Here is a 24,312-nt window from a genome sequence, read left to right as displayed (position 1 = left end):
CCTGTACTGGACAATTTGTTGCATAACTTCCAGCTGTGCTCCTGCTATTGTGTGAACTGATAATAGCTCAGAGACAGCAGAAACCACACTGAGAACAGTGTCGTCGTCGTCGTCCCCCCCCCCCCCCATTTAGATGGAAACAATGTTGTTTAGATACATCTTGGGTCCATTGTTGCACTGTGTGCTCGATATGAAAACAGAAATGGACGTTTGACTCCATAATCTTCGGGCTTAGCCATAATAGCATGTCTCCCTTTGTGATGTGCGGTGGTACAGCGCATCAAAATAATGAGTAACAGAGACCGTCAATTCAGAAATGCTGAATGATGAGTAGGAAATCTGCCAATGCACCTCTGCATTATCCAAGCAGGGTTGACCCTGTGTATTAAATGTGCAGAACGGCATGGATCAATGCAACTAAACAAATGATACAACCAAACCTCTAGTTTCTACAGTGTGTGTGTGTACATGACTAGCATACAAATGTGAACCGCAGCTTAGGTGCCCCCAGACATTAGATGGATCTGACCACTCATTTGTGAGCTCCTCCTCGGAACACAACTTCAGAGGAAAGCAGCAGAGGATGCATCAAGGGAAGAGCTGGGAAAATCTTGAGTAATTGAATATGGAGATGTATAGAAAACCACTGGGATGTGTAACCTAAGAGACGAGGAAAGACGTGCAACTGCTGTTCAAATGTTTCCAGAAACTACGTACTTATGGAGCGTACTTTTAACTCATCTTTATTTTAAGTATATGGTTGAAACCTTGTTTGACTGATAAGAAAAACAAAGGAGAGCGCCCAAGATATTCCGGCTCTTAATCCCAACTGCCTTGTTCTTGAAAGCAGTGATCTCACTGCAATGGCAGTTCAGTAGCCAAGGAGAGCCTGGGTGTGTGTATGCATGCATTGGGTGTGTGCACATATGTTATTTGTGTGTGTGTGTGTGTGTGTGTGTGTGTGTGTGTGTGTGTGTGTGTGTGTGTGTGTGTGTGTGTGTGTGTGTGTGTGTGTGTGTGTGTGTTGTGCGCGTGCTTCAGAGTGTGAAAGAGAAAAAGGGGGAGTGCTGGCTGGCACCGTGTGTGAAGAAAAACCTCAAACTAAACGCGGCTGCAGAGAAAAGAAAAAAAAAGCAGCATGTAACCAGCCTCTTCTTGTGTTTCGGCCTGGGAAAAGGTAACCAGAGAATGCAGTGTTTGTAAATCACTACTAATCATTCCTCCCCTCCTTCCTCTTGGCTTTCCCTTTCCCTCTCTGTCCAAAAACACAACAGATGGCTAACACAGAGAGCTAATGATATTTTAAAGACAGCAATCCTTCTTGCATAATCTGTTCTTCTTCTTTTTTTTTTTCTAGCACAGACTACATCCTGCAGCATCAGCCACTTGAAACATCTTCACTCATTTTTCAAATACCATTTCAAGCAACCATGAAACAGTTTCATCATGTCAATCAGCTTTGCCAGAGACAAGGAAACCCTCACATCTGACGAAAGGCCATTTTGGAAAGAACTGGGAACTTACAGGAAAGAAAAAGGACAAGGACTGAAATTTTACAAAGTATTTCAAATAAATCAGTCTTGGTGTTTCAGTTTCTGTCAGTGCCATTAAAGAGTGAGCTCCAGGGGCTGACTTCAAAAATCCTTAGAATGAGCAAAACCAGAAAATGCACAGAGAATACAAATGAGTCATCCTTCAATTCTACTACACATTAATTTCGCTTAATCACTAGGAATAATCAAGTAAGTTCAACACTGCAAAAAATGCACACAAATCAAGAATTTACGCGACTGCTACACATGTTTTTTGGTCAGGTTTTGTATGTTGTGTGATTTACCTGTCTACATCTACAATACACACTCAGCATCGCAGATTCCCTTCTATATTTTTATTCGTAGTCTGCATTTCCAATCAAGCAGCTTGATTTTTATGGCTGCCATCCAGCATAATAAATGCAGCATCCTTGAGGATATTTTACCTCATGCAGTCTGACACAGTGACCCATTATCTGTGGTTGGAGCCTGAGGCAAACGCACAATTGTCAGGGAATGGGCTACTCCAACAGGCGACAGCAGACTGATCGCATGCAGGCAAACTCAGGCAGTCACTTTGGTCAGTGGGAGATAACTAACCACTGCTGCATAATGTAGAAGCATTATAACCCCTCCAGAGTGAGGAAGATCACAGGAGGAAACTAGATCTATTTGTTTCCTCTGATTACTACTTCCAAAGAGGATGTGGAGGAAGTCATATGCAGTCACATACAGTGCGTGCAGCATACATGTTCTAATAAGATAAATCATCCACGCTGTGTGGAAGGGAGGACCACAGCTGTGCAGGTGAAGAGCGCATCGTGCCAACGCGCAGGCAAAAGAGGATCTCATGCTATCTAGAGGATGGGAAAGAATTCGTGTACAGAACGCAAACATTCACATATATTCATCCGGCATTGCGGAGTTAAATGACCGTGTTCACCACAGAGGTAACCCCCACTTATAAATCACAACGGATCGTCCCCGGTTCGGTGCGGCAGTCGTTTATTTACGCAGCTGAAGTTCCTAGGAAGGAAAAAGGACGATGTGATATTCCAACACTTAATGCAGCGCTGACATTATATGTCACAGGCCCATCCAATTAAAAGCGCCGTTTCTTGGGGGTGGGGGTGTGTGGGGGGTGGGGGGCTGCAACACCACTGTTCATCCTCCGCAGTGGACGCACGATCCGCCGTGAGAGGCGCGTCAAAGATAATGAAGGTGACGGAGCGAGTCAAACGTTAGAATAATACGAGACGGGGAAGGAGAGGTGGGGTGGGGTGGGACGGGATGGGGGGATACTGGAGGAGACACTGACGGGTAGAAACAAGCAGGGAAGAAAAGCCTACTCACTTTGTAGAAAATCATTTTTAAAGTGCCGTAGAACCCCATCCTTGTAATCCGGTGTGTTCTCCTTATTCAGTGACAATCGGTGAAGTCCAGATCTGGGTGCGCGGTGGGGAGAAGGCTCTGACAGTGGGAGGGCAGCGGACTCTCAGGTAAATCCGACGCCGTCTCTGATGTGAACATGCTCGGGCACGTTACCGGTCAGGCGTGCGTGCAGTAGATTCCATGCGTAAAAGGGATTGGAAAACGGTATGTGTATATAAAAAAAAGAAGACTAGCTGCGCCGTGTCACGCTGGTTTAACTGGGGCTCGGTCGGTGTGTGTGTGTGTGTGTGTGTGTGTGTGTGTGCGCGAACAATGCGATGCGACGATCCCGGAGGCGTGTGCACCCACCAAGCAGCCTCACCGAGCAGAGAGTGAACAGATGAGAGAGAAAGAGGGTGACACTCGACAGAAAGGGGAGGAGTGGCGCGGAGAGCGCGTCAGAGCGCAGAGCAGTGCCCTCTTCCTCTTCCCAGGCTGAGCGGAGGATTCTCTAAACAGGATTGGATTGCAGCCTCCCCGGTGGAGACGGGAGGAATGGTGCAGTCCAACATTCAACAGTGTGCCCTGCGCTGTGTATGGGAGCTGGGTATCGGGGAGGAACCGGGTGGGGGTACGCACGCGTCCTGCTGCCAAAAGTAGACCCCCTACTTGTTGCGCAAAATAATGAATCCATGCGCCTCATCCGAGGCCACCAGCTCCTGATATTAACATGAGGTGGAATCCTCTGTTTTTAAAACGTTCAGCCCCAAGTAGAATAAACAGAACAAGTCGAGACGGACTCCTCGCAAAGCACACAACGGTAGTCAAAGGTTCGGAGTTTCGACACACCTTGAACAAATGTTTGACGAGTATTGTGTATTTACAGAGGTATGGAATAATTACTGGCGTTTACTCAAGCCTTGTGACCTAAAAATAACAGGAAGATCTATGTTTTACTGAATAATTATTTCACTAATGGACGTGCGTGTGTGTGTGTGTGTGGGGGGGGGGGTACCTTTAAGAGCAGAGTTTTATAGATAAAAGTGTGTCATGATCAGTTAATAACAGCTAAGACATAGATCTTAAATTATCGGTCTCATGATTTGACATTAAACTATAAAAACATAGCTCTAGACTTTGGAAACACATTGGTATCATTGTTAATTTGATTGTTCAATTTGATGCATAAACTATATCTCACTATTCAGAGTTTAGCTCCTTAACCTGCAGCTATGCATCAAATTTGACGCCTATGATTGAATCAGCACAGCTTCAGCTACAATTTGGTTGTAGTCTCCAGTCTGTAACATAATTATTTGTTGCCTCACAGTAGTGAAGTTTTCTGTGAGCCCTATCAATTTGAACATTCTGGATCGCTAAATCTGGCATTTTACTTGGAAACAGATCAAACTCTGATCTGTTTCCAAGGGTGGGAGATCATACAGGGATGACGTCCTGTTTTGTTTTTTATAACACATACTGTATACTATATATGAATCTTTCAGACGATCCTATCTGACAATGGTTCAGAGTCTCTGTAGAAATACTATAATTACAGGTGATTTTCCAAATCATAATTGGTAAGTCATTCGTTTTAGTTTGCTGTTAAAATTTACATGCAAATCATTTTCTGACGATGGACAGATCATATAAATTGCTGAACATGATGAGAATATCTAGTTCCCCTACCTCAAAGTATTTAAATGTAAGTTTAAATTAACTCTATTAAGATTAAGTACACCATTAAAGTACTGATTAAAAGTTAATATAACAATAATATTCAGTACAACATGGCTGGTCTGCATGAGTCCTTCAAATGATACTTCAAGTACATTTTACTCACATTTCTCTACTTTAACTAAATTTAAACTCGTCATTTTGATCCCTCTTTCACAATTCCATGAATTCATACATTTAACATACTCCACTTAACTACATTTAAGACTGTTATCATCCCAGCCAACATAACCTCTCATGTTTGTCATGATAATCTTTAACACAACCAACGTGAATGGACCCACGTTGGCTGCACCTGCTTATTTGCAAACACACTGAGCGGACCAGTATTTGCATTGCAGTATAAGTAGGTAATGGGTGATTGCACCTGCTGGGTTAACAATATGCACTGTTAATGGCTTCAAAACTGTTTGTTATTATTACAACTGGAAAAAATCTAAACCTCATGAGAGGAGCTCTAAAGACGCGTGAACATTTACAGACTTTTCTAGGCAATTAGTCTCTACATAAACACTTTGTTTAGTCACGTGACATAAATACACAAGAACCCTTTTTCTTTTTCTGTTTGATTAGTCTGACCAAACTGATAGGAGAGATTATTAAATAGTACTTCTTGCTCACTGTGTTGGTTTAAGATACACACTTCAGCCTGTACATTTGGACTACAGCATTGCACAGCTATAAGGACGGCAGTAGCTCAGTCCGCTAGGTCTTGAACTGGGGACCGGAGGGTGGCCGGTTCAAGACCCGCCAATGGACCAAAAAGTTTGGAGTGTATACTGGTAGCTGGAGAGGTGCCAGTTCACCTCCTGAGCACTGCAGAAGTGCGCCTGAGCAAGGCACTGGAGCTGCCCGTTGCTCTATCATCTTCTCCTCTATTTGCATGGATACAGGCTCTGTGTGTGTGTGTGTGTGTGTGTGTGTGTGTGTGTGTGTGTGTGTGTGTGTGTGTGTGTGTGTGTGTGTGTGTGTGTGTGTGTGTGTGTGTGTGTGTGTGTGTGTGTGCATGTTAGGGCCTGTAGATGAATACACATGTGTGAAAAAGATACATAAAATAGATAATTTTGCTACTTCTTCTATTGTCAATAAACTGGTTAAAGCCGATAAGTCCTGAGCTGATAACAAAAACTTTTGGCCTGTAATGTAATAATTTATTAATAACCCTAATAATTATTAATAACCCTAATCCCTAATTATTACATTATTAGCCAAAACGTATTACTTTATCGGTTCAGGATATTTATTACATTATTGGCCAGTTATTACACTATAACATTTATAACATTTTAAAAATGGGCAATTTTATTACGTTATCAGCTGTTATTACATTATCGGCTTGTTATTACGTCTTCAGACCGCTCACATTTTCCACTCTTGTTCTTACAAGATGTTTGCATTAGATCATGGAAACGGGACACAACCACGGGTCGTGGAAAGGACCTTATTCGCGGGTGATGGAGCATTGTGATCTGGCAGCCTTCCAGACCCTCCCAGTTTACACCTGAAATTACTGAGGGAACAGGAACGAGACAAAATTTGGGGTTTGCTACTGGAAAAAGTGCCTGGCAAGAAAGTTCTTGTAAAATCTGAAGGAATGTGAGACAGGATGATAGAGTTACTTAAACAAAACAATACATAAACCAGATGGGAGACAATGGCGCATTCTGAATCGTTATGCCCTTTTAGATGGTAATCCCACACAGAAGGATGCAGGATTATTTTTTTTGTCAAGATGAAGTTATCGATATAAATGATGATCCTTCGAAGACGTATCGGTGTAAACGGAAAATCCTTTAGTTTTAGTCACCTTTCTCACAAGGTTATTTATATGGGAGGACTTTGAATGTGTTGGACAGTGAAACGAGTTTTGTCTGTGTCTGTTTAAGGTGGCTCTCATGAGAAAGGTCGTCTCGTAGCTATCTGCCGGCTGAACCTTTACACAGCACATTGGAATGCTTGGCATGCAAGAGGAGTTGCACTGTGGCCTTTGAATAGGCTGTGGCCTCCTTTGTCGTTCTCCTTCTGCCAGTTGGTATAGCATTAATCTCCCACCCCCTCTCCGCTGCCCGGTGATACCTCCAGCAAATCAAAACCAAAATCCTGCTGAACAGACGCAAATCCAAAGCAAACCCTTTCCTGTCAAACCAATCTCTATTTTTTCAACACACAACATAAATGCAAATATTTCAGTGAAGAGACTCGACAGATTCTCCACAAGCCAGCAGGTGAAAAATTCATCTGATGTTTCAAAATACAGGTGATGAATATTTTACAATGGATGAGGGTATTTTGGCTGTAAATAATGATTATAATTCTTGTTAGTTTATTGATAGTATCTGATTACGTAATTAACAGACTACTGAATGTCTAACCTGAAAGAAAAAAATTGTTTCAGAGCACAGGTTACAGGAAAACATTATATTACTTATGTCTTTGGATCCACACATCCAAAACTGTTTCAATAACTAAATAGCGTGCACATTTTCAAGCAATTGAAATATTTTGACAAATTACTTGAAACTTGCTGAACATATTTATTAATTAGATAATAAATGGTGAATGACTAGATAATGGAGAAAACTATCTGGAAAAAATACAAAATATTTATAACTTCTCAACTAAACATGCTTTTTCTTAGTTTTTGATGAGTATAGGGCTGTGAAATCGGTCAGGGGGAAGTTTTTTTTACTCCACAATCCAAACAATTCATTTATTTACCAGGAATGTAATCAGCAGATAAAGCAATTAAGAAAATAAATGTAGCTGCAGCGCCACACTTCTCTAAATTGTCAAATTAATTTTAATTTAGGTCACTGATAAATAATTTAAAACTTAGAGGAGTGAATCGCAGGTCTAACACCTGTCTAGTGTGATTGGAGGAAGACAACTGGCATCCTTTTTCCAAAGGAGCAGATGTTGGGGAGAAGGGGGGGAAAATTCTGCACGACAGGAGAAAAGGGGCTTTCTTAAGTAAATGTTTAAAGTGAGGTTGTGAACTTGAAGGAGGCAAATACTTCTTGGGCAGTGATGCATCACTAAACGGAGCCATGTCATTGTGCGATTCTCCCTTCAGTGGAAAAAATGAGGACTGGGGGTCTCCACTAAATAGAATTTTCTGAAAAGGTGAAGTGTGACTCCATTCCAGGCTGGACAGATGCCGTGGCTGTGGGGGAGGTTTGATGAATAAGGAAACCATGGATCATGGTATTCTGACAAAGGATAATAATAGTATTATCTGCATGGTGTTGAATTAACATATTCCACAGCCACCCACGCGACTCAAACATTCAACTTTGTAAGGGTCATGTCGACAAAGAAATTAAAGCAAGAACCAGCAGTATCATCCTTGTTACATCATTGAGCTTCTTGGGAAATAAATAGGAACATGGTCAGTATTTGCAATTATTGGTCATTATTTACGAGTTGGAAATTCAAGCAGCTGCAGTTGATAAACTGAGAAAATAATTAACGGACAACAGTTTGTACAAACTTTAAAACAAAAAGATTTTTTAAAAAATACTTAGAATGTTAGAAAGATGTTGTTTCCTAGAGTTCTATTAATTTTTAAACTTCTTACAGTGTGGCACAAACGCCTCCACAGTCCGCTCCATTTCAACACAAAGGTCAGGTATATATTTCTTTGACGTTTGGTTTAACAATAAGTAGAAAAACATTGCCAATGCCAAAAAAAAAAAAAAATGTCAGGGTTGAAGTTTATAAAAAGTATTAAGAAAGCATGTGTCTTAAAATCAGAGTGACCCTTCTTAGATTTCAAATTTTTAGTTCCATTGCGACGACATCTCTAAAAGTACTACAATGTCTAGACCTCTGTTCCGTCTCTTGTCATAACATTCCAGCTGACATCCAGTCTTTTTATTCAGTGATGTGCACTATTAAAGTTGACTCCTCGGAGCGGTAATAAGAGGACCAAGATTCTGATTTCCCCATAGACAGTAAAATAGTCTGGTTTTAGGACATATCAACTCTACTCACAATGTACACTAGACAGAGATCAGCATTTGAATCAACAACACTGTTCCACATTTACCCATCAAAATTGTATTAAATAAAAAATGTGAATGTCAAAGACGACAATACAAAAATTTGACGCCTTTCATTGGCTAATAAACCATATAAACTGTCATGTTTCAGTTCTGTTAAATACACTCTGTCACTTGGAGAGTTGTGTCCGTCCCACTCATGAGGATACAGAAAAAGACACATTTGTTAAAAAAAATTTTGGCAATTACGCACACAATAACACCTGAGGTGATTAATATGCACCTCCTGGCAGACGACAGTTCTTCTCAGTGGGACTACAAGGGCATTTGGACGACATTCAATTGTTGCTCAAGTCCTGCTGAGAAGAATCTTTAAAGCGGAGGTAAAGATGGACAAGGCATCATTAATCTTTCCTCATGGGTGTTAAAACGTGGTGCGTTGATGAAGTAGAAGTAATCAATAGCCGAATATGTGTTTCTTTGAATTTTAAAAGCTTGGTTAATGCTGTCAGCCATGCCGTCCCATCACGAGTTTTATACACAAATCCTAAGGCCATAGGCAAGTGCCCAAAGCATCATCCATCAACTCAGTGGCCCTACTTTGCTAGAGACTGTGGTAATAATAAAAAAGTGACACTCTAACAGCTATAGCCTTCTTCATGCTGTTCCTTATTACATTTGACCTCCAATATAGTTACAGTCTGGAAGATTCTGACAAGGCAACTTCTCTGAAGTGCACCACCTTCCTCGCTTAAAGGACCTTTCCACTATCAAGTTTATTCATAAGGACATACAACAGGTGTCATATGGTGTCCAGACAGTACCACCAGAGGTAAAATCCGAATGTGTAAAGAACATTTTAACTTAAATAATATGTATATTGAGCCACTGGGAGAAAGGTCAACATTTTGGAATGTCTAAAAGTATTTGGTTGTGCAGTTAACTTCTCAAAGTGGAATAACTTCTGCAAAACTGCAGTATATCTTTGGTAAGTACCACACAGGGAGGTCACACATGTCAAACTGCAGATGAAGAAAAAATCTCCATGGAGGTATTAATATTTTCTACAATTTCTAATCCTTTAAAAAAGATAAGCCCATCTATTTTTGCGTTTGGACTCAGCCTGAGCCGTCACATCTCATTCAGAAATGAAAAAAAGGCTACGGAAATATGTGTGATGAGCCAGGTGTAATTTGGCCAGGGCTGGCATAACCATTTATACAGAAATGAATAAACCCTTTTAATGATCCATAATTACCACTATGCATCCCAGATGATGCTAAACGAGCCAAATTGAGCCTGCTGGGTGTTTTCTGTCATCTGCAGATGCCTAAATTTGCTTGAAGGTGATGGGAAAATGTGGAGACATGGTGTGCTCCTTGAACTAAAACTCTACAGAACTGCAGAAAGTCATGAATCACACAGCCTTCTGTATTTTAACACCATTGTGATACTGATCTCATCTGGAGCACCATCTATCCAAACTACCCTCTATCTCACCCATAAAGCAGCCACTTGCATATTTGCTCTTCCAAATAAATGGTTTCTAAAAGAAAGCACGCCTGAGCATGATCTGAAATGAGATACTGTCTTAATCTAAGTAGATCAGGGGTTCCGATTCTTTAGGCAGCATGTCAGAATAAAAAAAAGGAAAAAACCTCGTAAATTGATGATTTGCCAATGTTTTGGGATTAATAGGTCTGTGAGGTCACAAAAAACTGGACACGAGAACATTTGCACACAACTTTTGCTGATACTTGTGATAAGAACATTTTCTTTACACAGATGTTACAATAAAAAATACTGAAAATGCATCAGCTTTGTCTGACGGTCCTCTGGTGTCTCCATGAGGAATTTGGGATTGCTAAAAAAATTCAAAACACACTTTCACTGTCTTTTAGAATGAACTTTAGTTTTCATCTAGTACCATGATCTGATCAAAACTTTAGATATATTTGTGATATTTAGATATGATTGGATTATGACCAAACCTCAGAAAACTAGAAAAACCTGTTTTTGCTTGTATGACTAACCGACTTTGTTAGAGTATCACAATATAATTTGTTTGTCTCATTATTATAAATTACATCTATAACTTGCCTAATCCCTATAGTGTAAAATTCACAGAGGTATATATACTGTATTTTTAGCTATGCTTTTCAGGGGTCTATGTGTAAAGTTAACATTCAAAAAGACTACATCTACCATTTCTGAGCTTGTTTGATAAAAGAATGGCTTTGCATTTAAAAAGTCTTTCTCTATTGTGAGTGGCAATGCTAATACAAGCAATATGCATTCTTATTGAACATCCTCTGTCTGGTGCCATCCGTCTTAGCAGTGCCCCTTAAAAGGTTTCCTTGAAAAATCTGTGTTCTACTGACAGAAATGCCATAAATTTCAAAGGGCAGACTGTAGAGTATTGCTCAACATCAAGTGGTGAGGATCAAAACAGCAAAGAGAGCAGGGTCGTATCCCCGTCACTGCAGATAAATGGAGCTGCTTTTTAACAACTTTTAAAATGTCGTGTAGAAGTTCAGGAAGGAGGATGCTAGAGAGAAAAATGATCGTGCCTCTGCCTTTTCTAGAGACTAAAACAAGGTGGATCCCGATGACAAGGGAGCTTGACTAATGATGAAATAAACTATATGAGTCCCAAGTGAAGCCCACAGATCTTCTGTTGTAACCCCTTTTTCTCGGGTCAAATAGAATAGGCATAAATAAACAGTGAAAAGCACATTGATGCCTGTAAAATGAGTGACTCATATGTCGACATAGAAATCCAATTTCCAGTGAGGAAAGGGGACATTGATGCTGGTAGGGTGTGCCAAGTGGTTGTGCTTTGAAAGACAAACCTCTTGTTTAAAGTGTCAAAGATTCTTGTTATCATGATGGACCACCAGCAGAGAGGGTGACAGCAAGCTTTTTTTAAGAGCTTAACTTGACTGTGATCAACTGCCATGAAGGACAGAACAAAGCTCATGCGGATGAGTTTCGAAATAGAGCAAAACAAAAAAACAACAAAAAGAGTAGCACACGTAAGTGCATGAATCATTTGTTTGTTTGTTGATGAAGATGAATGATGCAACTTACCGGCAATGCAACTTGACTGAAGATTGGACTGAGCATGACCACATATACATTCAGTCAAATCCAAGAGAATTCTAAAGCAACTTTGTCTGCAGGGAGATGCAACACTCTCCCAGGAGATGAAAATCAAACACATATTTGTCTTCTTTTTGCTTGCTATTGCTATCATATTATTTGGACAGAGATGTATGGTGATATAAAATATCAATGGAATAAATCTTGTAACAACCCCCTCCCCTTATTAACAGATACAGACAGCAGGCACACTGAATAGAAAAGATGTGGAGGTATTACTTAAATAATAGCCTGAGGCAAACTGCTCAGGGAGAGAGAAATGCAGTCAAATAAGATCATAAGTAATGCAAAGATTTGGTTTATGAAACTAAATACAAAATTTAATCTGCTAGATGGGTTGGATAGAAGGGCAGGTTGCATTTTGGGTAAAGCAGAATAGGGAAATTAATCACGACTGAAACATATAAAAACGGGAAAAGTGGCACCCAATTGTCCCAAAGAAAATCAGCCACACTGTCGCTCTGACAATGTATGATGCTGAGGCAGTCTTTAGTGGATGGTCAGATGGATGACAGCGATGCAAAGAGAGATGTGTCTCCAATGATTTAAAAGGCTGCACAGAATGTCAAGGGTCAAGGGTCATAAATGTTTCATTTCAGGAAGGACAGAGGAGCAGTGAACCTTGGATGGACCTCTTAAGCATATTTGTTTCACTCCCACACAAACACACAGACTTGATACTGCAGTGATTGTATACAGCAGAGACATACTGTATGCATCAGCGCAAAGATAGTGAGCAAGTTAGAAAGTATTCTTTATTAGTAGACATGACACTTGATCAGGGGAACAACACTCATATCCTCAAGAGACAAAGACAATACTAAAGTCTATTTAACAAAGGAGTTGAGGGATTCTTCAAACATAATAAAAACCTGCCATCGTCAAAAACACAGAACTGCGCAATATAGTATGAAAGCGAGGAATAACTCTAATCAATGCATCGTGCAGGTCAGCAGTAAGAGCTGGTAAGCCTGATGTTGTAGGTGGTTGCCATAAATCTACTGAGGTTTGAGGTGGATATTGGTCTGGCTGTGAGGGTAGGCAGCAAGGGACCTCTGAAGAGTGATCAGCCCCATGATGGGCAACAACACTTACTGGAATATAGGACTTTACAGGATATACTGCTAAAATACTTGCTTTACAGAATATTTTAGCAGGACATTTCACTGTTACTGCAGGTGAACTAACTCAAGAAAGGGTTTACACTGAAAATCAGTCGTTATATGTCACTGAATTGATTCAAACATTGACTTATTCTTTTCCTTTAAGGTGCCTCCACATACTGTACTATCGCTTCCGGCACATAGAAGTCTCCTACACACCAAAGTACACAGGAGGTACATCTCTTACTTCCCATCCGGCAGATATTGAATGAGGAGAGGTGAATATATGGGGTCATTTGGAAAAGCAACTTTAAGAGCTAGACTTTGTGCTCGCTGTTTTTTTTTTCTCACCCAAGACCCCTGCAACAAGAGAACAATATGTGGTCATGCAACAGGCAGACACAATTGTCAAATGCTTCTGTTGTTGGCAACAGCAATGATCAAATGCTAAGAGTCTGTTTGCAGAGCTTTCATAAAAAATTATGCAAACCTTATACACAGACTGATTAAGGTGGTAGAGCTTCACCAGTTTTTATGAAAGCTACCAAGGTCAGGGTCCAGGAGCTCTTCACGCTTCAAGCAGAGGATGAGATCAACTGCCAAAAGGCAAATGCTTTAACATGATTAATGTAATTACATTTGGTTTTCTTCAAAATTCTGCCTGTGGAACGCTGCCACTATCAAAAATTACACACTGGACCAGAGTTGTGCCAATATTGATTTATTTCAGTCTAAATTTAAAGAAGGGCTGCTCGAGAAGGGTCTCAGTTGTTACCTCATTTTGAGATCTCTGAGTAAAAAGGGTGGAGTTTGATTACTCCACTGTGTTGACCCTGTTCTTAAAAAAATAAATGGACTGAGGATATAAGGTTATTTCCCTTTGGCAAAATCTCGAGAGTAGAGTACTGATTGTCTGGAGAACAATCATGATGTCAGCATTTTAAGTATAAGGTCAAGGGTGTGGGATTAACTTCAAAACATGTCAGTTCAACAAGCAGTGCAACATGATACAGCAAGCCAATCTTCTCGTTAGGGCATCAAGTGTATTATTAGTTAAAAGCTTTCAATTGCCACACTTCATTTCCAAGAAGATCATTCATCTTGATGAGCCGTGTACCTTAAAGCGACATCTAGCCAGTGGGCGATGATAAAGCTACTGCAGGAGCCCAAATAGCAGATGGCATGGAAATGGTACACATGCTTTTCTTTAAATGCTGCAGGCACTCCAAGAGGCAATCAATAGAGAGAGAAAAAACACTCAAAAGTTTTAAAGTTTAAATTATGCTGTATGCATAAAGACTTTTGAAATCAATGCCATAGAATATCATAGCGAGAATTATTTATGTTATCTTTTGAATTATGTAAACGATTCATACAAACAATGCAACAATCTGAGGGCTTTCTTCCCCTTTTGAGAAGAGTGGTTGTAACTCCACCAAGGAGCCTTCAACTGATTATGTTAGGTGGATGGTTGTTGCTTCTTTTTTACATGAAGATTCAAATTTGACACACTATTTCAATCCAAGTACGCGGTTACTGGGTTGCAAAAACATCATGAACCCTCAGCTAAATTCTGATACAGGATGATAAAGGTGAAGGGTTACCAGTCACATTCAGTTTCTTCTGCTATGTTCATTGACCTTTCACTCAAAGCAGGCTGCCATTAAGGATTTTAAATACAAAGCAACTCATTCCATTATGAGTTGTTGTCAAGGGGCTATAGTGTACTTTTGCAGTTTACCAAAACTATTCAGAAAATATTCTGTATCTTCCTGGGGAAAAAAAAAAAATCTCACTGAAATTACTGAATTTCTCAGGCTGCTTCTAGCACTCAACTCCAAGTCCATTCATCTCCACCGCAGCTGGTAATTTTCAATCACAGCAATAAACATGTGCTTTGATTTTAAAAAGATGGATTTCCAGAAATAGCAAACAATCTCCTGTAAAACTAGAGTAAAAGGAGGTTGGTTTTTTTTAAAATGATTTTTCAGACAAATTAGTTGTGCTGTGTGAGCGTTTGCGGAAGAATTAGGTGTCAGTTAAAGTGCCTGTGTATTTCACCAAGTGTGTAATGCAGATGATGCTAACATCGTCGTGTGATCTGCACTCTGATTCTCTCTTCCTCTCAGAACATTGGATATTGATCAATAATCCTGAAAACCGAAAGATGCTATCATTAGCAAAACTTTTCACCGACAGAGTTCACGTATAGGAGGCGGGGTTCACCACGTCAATTCAGCCACGACCCTATAGACAACCTATAAATATCACAATAGGCAGTGCACAATAGCTGCCATGTGCCTAGTGGTTTAATCTCCACAACCCATCTGCTGCGGCTGCTGTCTGTGAGTTGAATCTGGGAGAGGAGAGGGAGTGCCCAGCTTCCCTCTGAAGCTCATGGATGTCAGTCTCTCACTACATCCTGTGGGACAGCTGTATGTTAATGTGCACAAGAGGCCGGGGACAGCAGCAGCCACTGGGATCGGCCAGGCAGACACAGAACAAGGACCCCCTTCTCAGTGGGTAGCCAAAGGCATGAACTTGGCAGATTAGACATTCAGGAAACAAATAAGGCTTCATCACAGTCGGGCATCAGAATTCAACAACAACCAAACACACAGCTCTGTAGAGACGGCACACACACACACAAAAGTAAAAAATCTTTAGCTGTTTTAGTGATGGGACTAAAGAACTCTGCCTGCCACCATGCGGCTTTAGGCTTTAGGGAAGAAAATATATGCTGTACTGAGAATACAATCAGTTTCTTCTATCATCAAAAGTGCACATAAAATAAACTGCACAATGTCAAGATTTATAGCTAAAATCAAGAGGAGATAATCTTTGCTTCTGCAAATGTGGGTTATTTCATTCTTTCAATCTGAAGAAATAGCAGATTAGCGGTCAATGGCGGCAGGACGACCACAGTAAAATGTTGGTGCTTGGGGACAATCAAATCAATAATTCAAGGCCAGGCAGATCTAATCTTGACGCGATGATGACGAAGGACAGGCGGGGGCGTGGGCAACAGTGGAGGACCCCGCTACTAGCCGCCACCCCCCCCCCCTCCATCTGCAAAATGTTGCCTAGCAACAGGATTCGCTCTTGCTGGCCTCAAGGCTGCAGTGTGCTGCCTCTGGCCTCATCCAGGGATACGGCTCTTGTTTGCTATTACAGTCAAACAATTCTAGCAATACAGGATTTGTCATTCAGTAATGAATTGTGTGGAGGCGACTAATGACAGCTTCAGTTTGACAGAAATACGGGCATTTTTATATAAAATGTGACAAATTCGCAAACCTTATCCAGGTGTGTGTGGGGAATTTCTAATAATGAAGGTTGTTATTTCAGTATATTAGTAACATCAGGCGTCAGAAACCAAAAAGCAGGAAATAACCATCTTTAAAAGGAAACAGCCCAACCTCTAGAGTTTTTCCCTCCTGTACTGGCCATGCCATCTGTCTCCGATGCACTCAGTGGCGATGTTGCTTAATTGTTATGCAGGGGAGATGCGCTTACAACAAATGGATTGTTACCGAGCCTTCAGCCAGTCCCTGAAATCGTCACATGGTCTGCGCTTCTCCCATATTATGCTCACAGCTATTCAGTTTGCCTAAAGATAAAAATGAATACACCATCAAAGGTTTTCAATGTCTAATAAGGCATTCACTGGAAGATAAAACCAGACAGAAAGACAGATGTGGTCACCGCTCGTAATCCAAGGGAGACGTCCTACTCATTGAGGGCGAGAGGAAAAGTTGAACCAGAGTTAACAGTTCTAGCAATATTCACTTAACCTATATGTACAAACAGAAAGGCACTCTCTATTTTTCTTAATAACACAATATGTCTTTATGTTTTTTTATTTGGTGAAGTACTGAGGTAAAGCTGTGAAAAAACACTGTCAGTCTTACAAACCAGACATTAACTTTAGGGGCAGATTTCTCAAATGTTTACAGCAACCAAAACTCATTTTGCTTTTGCTATGAGAACATGAAAAATGTAAACTGTTTCTTTACACTTATACAACTTTAAGAACATTCTCAGGCATCATGAATGGCGCTCATTTTAATGCCATCTTGTGAAGTTTGGGAATGAAATTTGTTTTTGCAATACCAGAATGGCATCTGGGGGGAAAATGATTTTTTACTATTTGCATACAATTCTATCAACGTTACATTAAAAACATGGCAATGAAAAATCATCATAAGGCAGTGGTGCCCCTATTTGAATCTATATCTCTCGTATTTTTGAATATTACTGTAAAAGTTTTGGGCTCAAATTTGGAATATCAAGTTTTAACTGACCATCTGAAAATTTCTTATCCCTGTTCAGATGAATATGAGAGCGTCAGGGTTTGTGGCTCTTGTTATTTCCTTCCAAAGAGTTGATAACCACCAAACAAGTTCACAAGACTGAGTTCTCACCAATGGGCAGGTGAATATATGTCAGGCTGTCATTTTTTTGGAAATTGTGATTGTATGTTATGTGAGTCATATTTTAAGGGCACAATGCAGTCAACATCCCAAAAGTTGAGCTTAATTTAAATGACTGATGGTTTCTTGTTTTACAGTTTGTTAAAAATGTGCATAAATTATGCAAAACGCCATAAAGCCCTGGCAGCAGCAGGGGTAGTAAAACCTTTTTCCAGGTATTAAAACATGGATTTGTATCCTGATAAAAGGTGCTACAGAACTCACACTAAATCAATAAACTGGATATACAAAATATTCTGTGACTCAAGTATACATAAAACCTGAGAATAACTGACAAGCAATAGTAAAAGAATGATTGAACCTAAAGTACCCAAAGAAAAAGTGACATTTTCATATCCTTCTGTGGGCATAAAAAACAGGTCAATCCTTAGCTTGCAAATTCTACTCTTGCCATTAGTTGTAGAGAAAGTGAACTGGTGCTGACTTGGCAGGTGCATCTACAGCTGGCTTGGGAATGGCACCACAGTACAATCTGGCCACACGGCTCTCTGGCAGCCCCTGTGGAATCTCACTCTCCCACGCTCGTCACAAATTAAAGAGGCCAGTCGGCCCACATCAGCGTTTTCTCTTGTCCACTGTAGCATGCTGATGCGCTGAGGTGTAAAGGACCCCGGGAGAAGATCAGAGCAGATGAAGCACGCTTCATGGGTGCAGTGAGCGCATCTTGGGTAGCGTCCTCTCAAGATGTTTTTCATTAAATCCATTTGGACTGTTGAATATACTCCTGACTATATTGTCACAAGAACTTTATGATGCAGGGCTTCAATTTGAAGAGGCCATAACTCAGATTTGACACTGTTCTGCTGCTCAGGAAAGCACTATACACTGGAAAAATGGATGTGTGTGGAGAATGTTTCAGTCATCTCATAATGTAAAGCCATGAGCATTCCATAAAATCCGTGCATACTACCATTTCAAATTCAACATATAATGTTGCTAACATATTCTACAGTTTGAAGGCATTCTTAATTTTGCTCTTTGTTCCAGACAAGTCAGTAAATGTGGAAGTAAAGTTGAGAACTGCAGATGGTGAGGGGGACCAGCTATGTAGAATTAAGAAATGCAAATATTTGGTCATTTTAATGAGTCAACACTGCTGAATAGAATAAAAAATTTAAAAGGGTTTAACTTGGCTGAGTCTCAGCTATATTTCCTCATATCAAAATTTGATTTGTGCAATATAGTAAAATGTAAACAGACTGTTAGATAATAATTTAATAAGCTTCAGGTTCTCGGTCCCAGTATATTGAACCCACGCAAGTTCTGAGTTCCCGATGCAGCAAACAAATCATTACTTTGATATTTAGTTGCTTTTTTCTTTTTTGCCTTTTTGACAGTTGTATTACCCTTTTTAGGATATTTGATGATTTATACGATTCTATATGTTTAACAAACTAATTCCATCATTGAACATTGCTGCTCTTGAACATTTCTTTTACTTGAGAATGAAATGCACATATACATGCACCTTAACTGACTGAACATGTCTCCAATTACAGTATACAGTACTAGCCTGCGCTTAAACTAATCTCTAGAAAACTGCTTTAGCTCTGACTCATTTGTTAGGGTCATTCAAATCAGGAGTTGGACTTTAATCCCCATTTTTAGCTTCCTGTATGGAACAGACCTCTAGTCTGTTTGTATTTGTGTGTAACTCGTCATTGATTTTCCATTTTGCATTAGTAAATTAATCCCTACAATGTGCCCCCCCCACCCCCACCCAATCCCCATTTGAGCAGAGGATATTGATTGCTTTGTTACACTGCCTTAAGGATGCCATGAATTGCTCATCAAAATCTAAATTCTGCCAGGAACTGCATTGTGTGAATATTTAATTCCCGGCCATGCAAAACAAACAAGATAAACTGATGAGGGACTGGGAGAACAGACAGCAGAGTCACAAGTTTGCTTGATTAAATTGAAAATCGAAGGATGGGGAGAGAATTTTTTATGAAATAAAGCAGTTATGCTTCATTGATTTCATGAACTTCAGGTAATGGTACAAATTTTATCCCAAAAAAACATCAACATTTCTTTTTAAACTAACCTTTTACTTGCAATATATGTAAGAAAGTTAGGTTTAATTTACATTATGGCCATGCCCTCTGGGTGATAATGACTTGCTCTTACAAACTTGGCCTAAAACTTTGATCACGTAGCGCAAAATCAGACGCTTATTTGGGTAAAATACATTTAAAAATTACTGTGTGTGTGTGTGTGTGTGTGTGTGTGTGTGTGTGTGTGTGTGTGTGTGTGTGTGTGTGTGTGTGTGTGTGCGTGCGTGTGTGCGTGTGTGCGTGAGTGCGTGCGTGCGTGCGTGCTGAAATGGTGGCAATTCAAAAAAATACTGTTTGAAGAACCACTTTAACTACACACCTTCCAACTGGTGAGCCGCCGTTATCATCTCTATTCCTGCTGAGGTGAAGTTTGGACAATATGAGAATCAATGAAAGATGCTGAAATTAGATTTGAACTCATTACTGCATAGACAAAGATTTTATTCCACAGGGGGAGAGTCATCCAGAGCAGCAGGAACTCACATGAGAACACTAATAATAGTGCAATAATGCTTGATAACACCATCAAATTGGAAAAGGAGCGACTTTTTCCTCTGGTGGACATAACTATACAACGAGATGGAGCGGAGGTCATCTGGGACATCCTGGTTAATGCTTTGTGTGTAAGCCTGAGTTGCCCTCAAACTGAATGCAGATGTGACGCCCGTAGGTTGTTTTTTTTTTATGTCTTTTATTCTTGCAGCCACCTGGCAGAAATGACAAAATGTCAGCGCTTAGACAGAACTGTCAGCTGCTTTCCATATTGTTTCAACAAATAAATTAAGGAACGATGCCTTCAACATGACGCATCTCAGAATGCAGACATTAAAAAGCTACAATAAAACAAAAACTAGAAAGAACAACATATGCAATTACCTTTAATTACTTACATTTTTGAAGATAGTGCTGAAGCTTACATATCTCAGCTGTAATCAGGAATTAGAAACATTCATAACTGATTTTCACTTTTTTCAACTACCGATAAGAGGTTGTTCTCAGTTATTATTATTTCCATGGCCACTAAATGTTAAAAAATATATTACAATAAAGTTTATGAAACCTATGAAAACAAATGTCTGAAGAATGTACGTACCTGTACGCAAACTCTGACCCAGACAAATGAACATTTTGCAGTCAGTGGAAATTAGTGATGCAGCTAGTGATGGCCAGGCTGAATAATGACGCATCTCTCAATTTTTATTTAAAAATCGAACAATTCAAATCTTAAATCAAAATCTGATCAATATCAAATTCTTCCAATCATATTTCTCCAGAGCAAAGAGAGGAGCACCAGACTTTGTCATTACTGATGAAATTATCATTAACATTATCATCAGGTCTGCAGAAAAGAGCTAAAACTGTACATTTCTCACCGAGGATGATTTTAGGCTTCACTTAATTTTTGAATGTAAAACCCCTATAATGAGCACACTGGAGTGTGTGTGAGCTGACACTCAGACACACACAGACACACACAGTCACACACAGTCACACACACACACACACACACACACACACACACACACACACACACACACACACACACACACACACACACACACACACACACACACACACACACACACACACACACACACACACACACACACACACACACACACAGGCACACACTCTGCCTTCTCCAGTCACTTCACCTGGAACATATTAACCACCTGCACATAAGGATTGTGAATAATTAGCAAAGTCTGGAACTAACGCCAGTGACAGCTTATACCCCAGATCCTCATTATTTATCCTAATCATAATGCAGTCCAGGTACACTATGATGATTTCTGAACAAATAAATAAATAAATCCATCCATTCACACTTGGCATGGAGAGAAGCAGTCAGTCTGATCATTATAAACACATAAATACTATGATGACACTCAGGCATAAAAGGAATAACATTCTGCCTTTTACAGCCTCCACCTGAACCATCAGCACTTTGATTCCTGTGGAAGAATGACACACCGCCCACCCACCACCACCACCATTTTCATCTCATTTTACACCATGATTCACCATAAAGAATTACTGATCAGCAGGCTTATTTCTACGCATCAATATTCATGAGGTGCTTTGCATCAACAAGTCACGGTTGAATGGGGTGTCTATAGGGATGGAGTGACACTGATCCATGTGCTCACACTTCCAGCCGGACTGTGATTTATAAACGAAACACTGCCTGCAGGTTGTTGTTTTATTTACACATCTGATTATTTTTCAGCACACAGAATTTTCAGTGTTTTTAACACTTCAATCCTGCACACTGTTATTAGACCCCGTGAGTCTAGGTTATAAAACAGTGCATGGGAGCCATTAGTCAAACAATTTTTTTTTTAAATGGAGAGAGAAAAATTCGATCAGAGTGCACATTGTAATTTAAGAGAATAAAATTGGCAAAAAGAAGGCAAAAATCTAAATATACATTTCAAAGTTATAATTTGCCTTTGTTATACTTGTCATTTCAGGAAAGAAAGACTGCTGAATGCAGAAGAGCAATTAATGTGTCAGTATTTTGTGCAGTTCTAGACACTGCCATTCACCAGGTGACAGGTTCTGTGACCTGCAATTAGTGGGTTTTTTCACCCACACAAACCTTAGTTAAAATATGATAATGATTGTTATGAATCTGATGAAATGATCAATAACAAAATGTACTTGATTGTAGATTTTCAATAGCAAATGCATTCATTTACCCACACACACACATCACACAACCTGTTCACTTGGAACACTTCATATTATCTCAAGACCCTGATGCAGGCATAACCAGCAAATCCCTTTTAACTCCTGTCCATCCGGTCTGACCAGGAAAAACATTGAAAACAGACAAGCTTACAGCATGGTCTTAAAGAAGAGAGTTTGGAATTTGCAATAAATTCCTTTGAAAACCTGTAATACAAGAAATACTGTAGTCCTATTGCTGAGACGAATACTTGAACAGTGACATAACTCTGTTACTCTAGTAGAAATGGTAAAAAAAAAGGAAAAAAAGAAAACCTTTCGGCCTAAAAGTAAAAGCTTGTTCTCTCATCACAGTTGTACAATAATCTGGGCTGAGTGGACTGGTGGTTGTTTCACAGTACCTCTGATCATGAGCGCCTGCAAATGACTAATGAGGAAAGGTCAAATACAAATACTATGGACAGGTCCTGTAATTACGAAGGATCGGCACCCTGCTGTGTTGTGACACTTTACCATTTCAGAAAGCACAAAATAAAACTAGCTTCTTAGCAACTGCATGGTGTTCTCGAGTGTTCTCTGGGGAAAAAAATTGTGATTTTGAAATATGCATCCACATGCTAAACCTGTCTACCTCTGTGCTGCACATAAAAACAGCCCACCCAGTGTTTTACCTGCGGGGGAGGCTTCAGGCACCATGACATGAGACTGATACTGCTGAGCAACTAATTCCAGGCTACAGCAAAAATAAAAAAATAATATATTATACTGTATATATATAGCACCATTTCATTAATCAAAGAATATTAGGCCATAAGAGCAAGATTGCACATCACTGTAAGTCAATAAAAGTGCATCAGTCAACAGCACCTGACTGAATAATGACATACTGCATTTGTGAAGTCAGAGTTATCCTCTATGTTTTTGAGTCTAACGATAAGAATCCTATTAAAAACATTTTATGCCACCAGCATATAAAGTATCACATTTTCTCAAATCAAAACTTTACGTGTTTTCACATTGCTCAACTTTGCGTTTAAGGTCTTTCTGTAGAATTAGGATTTCATGAAACCAGAGGTGTAAAACAGTGTAAGAGCTTCTCCTGACTCTTAATGTAATATTGAGTGCTGCACTTATAGTCGTCATAACAACCTGAACATTTAATGAAGCTCTTAAGCAGGAATGTCTGCATATGGAATATCAGTGAGGAGGGGAGATTTTGTTCTTGAAGACAGCAGATGTGTCTGAGGGACACGTGAATGGATTTTAAATACACATTTTTTGATTAAGGAAGGGATAAGGATGGAAAACAACAGTCTTCCAGTTTTCAGCAATAAAACGAGATTGAGAGATGTTCATGAATTCCCAACTAAGGCTTGACAGCAGAGAAACACAATGACGCTAAAACACCTGCAGCAAAAGAATCAGGAATGACTCCAATCAGTTCAGCAAATGTCTGCCTTTGGTTCTTAAAACTGCTGTGAACGTAAGAAATAAAATACGCAAGGCAAGACCTCAGTTATAGCTGCAGTGGACTAATCCCCCCCAGCTGCATGTTGATGAGGGAAGACTTGGCTGTCATGGAGCTTCCTACTACCTCAGTGATCATTTGTCTTTTAGTTCATGCTGCCCCCTAGAGGTACCACAGTGACATTTAAATTGTCACAGACAAGAACAGAGTGGGATTATGTTTTATTTTTTCCTGAATGATGAAAGTAAGACAAGGCACAAAGATATGTATGTATAGAAAATGTTAGAACTACATAATCAAAATAGATCTCTCTTACCTGTATGTACCATTTGTGTGACAGGAAACAGGACATAGGAGAAGAAATAAGAAGGATAAACAGCTGTTAGTGAAACGACTCAGACATAAACATTCAGCATGCAGGGAACTGAACTGCATTCCTTATAAAGTATGATTGAAACGCAAGAAAAACAGACAAGTTCAACATTGAACTTTTGGTCTACCTGGTGACAGAAAAGTAATATCCAAAAACTGGATATTAATGAAGTTCAAATAAGAGATGACAAGAAATGCTAAATGAATGTATGTGATAAGAGATGAGGACACACAAAATGTACATTGTCAATAGTTCATTTGACATTTTTAAGCTCCCTGTTTTTTCCTGGTTAAAAAGGAGTGAATGTTTTGCTGTCTGTGAAGT

At 39.8% G+C, this 24,312-nt stretch overlaps 1 protein-coding gene and 1 long non-coding RNA gene across 4 annotated transcripts in view; one reads left to right on the top strand and one right to left on the bottom strand.

Moving 5' to 3' along the window:
• The window catches only part of fbxw7 (F-box and WD repeat domain containing 7), an 87,288-nt gene that overhangs the window by 21,456 nt on the left and 41,520 nt on the right, over positions 1-24,312 (bottom strand). The gene's annotated exons all lie outside the window — the stretch shown is intronic.
• Positions 2,731-24,312, top strand: part of LOC137599715 (uncharacterized) — a 39,345-nt gene continuing 17,763 nt past the window's right edge. Inside the window, exons 1-2 of the long non-coding RNA XR_011036853.1 lie at positions 2,731-2,753; positions 2,956-3,031. This is a non-coding gene — a long non-coding RNA (uncharacterized lncRNA). The remainder of the gene's footprint in view (positions 2,754-2,955; positions 3,032-24,312) is intronic.

Source organism: Antennarius striatus, chromosome 8 (genome assembly GCF_040054535.1).
Source record: "Antennarius striatus isolate MH-2024 chromosome 8, ASM4005453v1, whole genome shotgun sequence".
NCBI classification, from domain to species: domain Eukaryota; kingdom Metazoa; phylum Chordata; class Actinopteri; order Lophiiformes; family Antennariidae; genus Antennarius; species Antennarius striatus.
Note: the sequence above shows the minus strand (reverse complement) of the source record. Positions and strands in the feature narration are given on the sequence as shown.